General features: G+C 40.7%; 1 long non-coding RNA gene across 1 annotated transcript in view; it reads left to right on the plus strand.

The window, feature by feature from the left end:
* LOC125616159 overlaps positions 1 to 3,426 on the plus strand; it is a 33,017-nt gene that overhangs the window by 8,836 nt on the left and 20,755 nt on the right. Inside the window, exon 2 of the long non-coding RNA XR_007346804.1 lies at positions 1,767 to 3,276. This is a non-coding gene — a long non-coding RNA (uncharacterized LOC125616159). The remainder of the gene's footprint in view (positions 1 to 1,766; positions 3,277 to 3,426) is intronic.

Raw genomic sequence — 3,426 nt, forward strand, 5'->3', positions numbered from 1 at the left:
AAAAAAAAAAAAAAAAAAAAAAAAAAAACCCAGTCAATAAATAGGCTAAGGAACTGAACAGACACTTCACAGAAGAAATACAATGGATCAACAAATATATGAAAAAATGTTCAACATCTTTAGCAATTAGAGAAATGCAAATCAAAAGTACTTAGATTTCATGTCACCTCAGTCAGAATGGCAATTACCAAGAATACAAACAACAATAAATATTCTTGAAGATATGGAGAGAAAGGTACACTAATACATTGCTGGTGGGACTGCAAATTGGTACAACCATTATGGAAAGCGTTATGGAGATTCCTCAGAAAACTTGGAATAGAACCACCATTTGACCCAGCTATCCCACATCTCAGTTTATACCCAAAGGACTTAAAATCAGCATATTACAGTGAAGCAGACACAGCAGAGTTTATAGCAGCTCAATTCACGATAGCTAAACTATGGAACCAACCTAGCTGCCCTTAAACAGATGAATGGATAAAAAAAGGATATATATATAAAAACATATATATATATATATATATACACACACACACACACACATACTCATACACATACACATAGATATAGATATAGATAGATAGATATAAATCACCTTTGTGATTTGCCAGTGCTAAAGACATCGGAGGCCATTGTCTTCTCCCTCTTGAGAGGAGCTAAGAAGATCCAGTCTTAGGGTGCTCCAGATGGACAATAGAAGAATTTCCCAACTACCACCCAGGCTATCCATCAGGCACTGACAGGACTTCCCTGTGAACACATTTTTTATGGAATGATCAATGTGGCAAAGAGAGAAACCGTTCTGGAACATTTATCCCTTCACAGAGGTCAGGGCTGCATCAAAGCATAAGATAGTAGGTAGTCTTTAAAAAAATTCCTTTATTTGTTATTTTTAGATATACATGACAGTAGAGTGTGTTTTGACATATTATACATACATGGAGTATAACTTATTCTAATCAGGAACTCCTTATTGTGATTGTACATGATGTGTAGTTTCATTGGTGGTGCATTCATTTATGAACATAGGAAAGTTATATCCAGTTCATTCTACTGTCTTTCCTATTCCAATCCTTCTTTCCTTCCCTTCATTCCCTTTTGTCTAATCCAATGAAATCCTGCACCCCTGCATTGTATGTTAGCATCTGCATATCAGAGAGAATGTTCTACCTTTGGTTTTTTGGGGGATTGGCTTATTTCACTTAGCATGATAGTCTCCAGTTCCATCCATTTACTAGAAAATGCCATAAATTCATTCTTCTTTACAGTTGAGTAATATTCCATTGTGTATGTGTACAACATTTTCTTTATCCATTCATCTGTTGAGTGGCAGGTAGGTAAAGTCTTTGAATCTCGTGACTTGATGGTTTCTCTGGAGACTTCAGATATGTTTGCAGTATATCATTTCCTTCTCTGCTTGCTTGGGCCCTCATTCTATTTTCTCACTGTCACCCCACCCTGGTGTGTCTTGGATTCTGCCTAACCTCCCACTGAGATTTAGTTCCAACTGAAGCCAAACATAATTGGACCAACCTCACCTCCCTCATTATATTGATCAGAGGCAGCTTGTTTATATTCCTTCTTAGAAAAAGATGGCTCACCCAACTTCAACAAAGGCCAGGTTGAAATGTTTCAGTTGGGATAGGTGATACCGGTAGCATCAATGGCCTCTCTGGATCCTGCCCTTTGCAATGAGACTTTGTAACTTTTTTCTCCAAGGCATGAAATCTATTTCTCACCAACCTTGTGACTTGTTTTGACAGTGCGACTGTAACAGAAGTGTTGATGATGTGACGGTTCCAAGACGAGGCCTCCAGAGACCTTGTGAGTCCATCTAATCTCTCTCTCCAAACACTGTCTCCCCACAAGAACACTCCTGGGCTGCCTGCTGGGGAGGAGAGACCAAGCAGAAGAAGACGGATGGTGCCAGCTGAGGAAACCACCCCTGAGTGGCCAGTGGACCCGGTGGGTGATAGTGGCCAGTGGACCTGGTGGCTGATAGCTGAGGATTGTGTAGGTCTTCCCCAAACCACCTGAGACCCGAACTGCCCAGCTAAGCTCAGCCTAGGTTGCTGATCCACAAAAATCTTAAACAAGTGACGTTGTTTTAAGCCACTAAGTTTGGGGGTGGTTTGGTGCACAGCCTTATTTTGGTAATGGGCGACTCTCTCAGAGGAGAAGGAACGGTTCTGATCTTTAGAACTGCAGTGATTGCCACAATTTATGTCACCAGCAAACACTTATTAGCATGTGGTTGTGTGTTGTGAAAAAGACGCTTCTGGGGGGTGTCGGAAACTCTGCATAGCTTCCTGCATTTGTACTATGTTTTATATATGACACACATTTTTACATAATTTATTTCATTTAACATGGTTAAAATCTCCAAAGTGCTTTCTTGACTGCCTGCACAGGCCTGGACCTGGGCAAACAGGGAGACTCCAGTCAGAGGTTACTTGTCTTAGAAGAGAAATTGCTCCCTATGTTTAAAGGGCCGTTTTCTCCCTGATCACCTTTCTGCTTGAAGAATAGACCTATTTTCGTCTTCTCCTCCTCGGGGGTGTGGTCCCTGCAGGCTGTGGGTCATTGTGCAAGGCAGCCAGGCTCCAAAGGAGAGTGTGTGTTGGTATGTTATATAACCACGTGGTGTGCTGTTAGGCACAAAGCCCAAGTCCTGTCACCCACCACGTATGGAGCTCTTACACAGTGACATTTTTCCGCAGTGTCTTATGACATTAGACTTTCCTCTTCTTCCTTATATTTCTTCATAACATTTTCCTTAAGGATACATAACTTCTTAAAACATCTGAAAGTAGTTCTCCCTCCAGCTTATAGCAGGAGGTTAGAAAAAGAAGAAGAAAGCTTCTATTTTCCCCTCCATTGTTTTGTTCCTTTTTATTTAATAGCAGCCTAGACTTTAATCTGAATATAGAACGACTTTCTGGGAGCACTGCAGGACTTTGAACCCAGGAGGGCTGTATTACTTTGCCACTTGAAAGCCACTTGCCCCAGCTGCTGACACTCCTTCTACATTTCCACTCTGCACAAACCTCAAGTCTCTTTATAGCCAACCTTTTATTTTTATTTAAAAAAAAATTTGGTACCAGGAGTTGGACCCAGGATTGCTTAATCACTGGGCCACATCCCTAGCCATTTTTCAATTTTTTATTTTAAGACAGGGTTTCACTAAGTTGCTTAGGGCTTTCCTAAATTGCTGAAGCCGGCATTGAACTTGAGATCCTCCTGCCTCAGCCTCCTGAGTCTCTGGGATTACAGGTAAGTGCCACCGGGCCTAGCTACAGCCAGTTTTTAATTAACACACTGTTTCTTTCTCAATAATCCTACATAAACTAGAAAGGTAAAACCTTGTTTTGCATTCTTCTTCTTCTCTCTCTCTCTCTTTTTTTTTTTTTTTTTTTTTTTTTT

This window comes from Marmota marmota, unplaced genomic scaffold, assembly GCF_001458135.2.
Source record: "Marmota marmota marmota unplaced genomic scaffold, marMar, whole genome shotgun sequence".
NCBI lineage: Eukaryota > Metazoa > Chordata > Mammalia > Rodentia > Sciuridae > Marmota > Marmota marmota.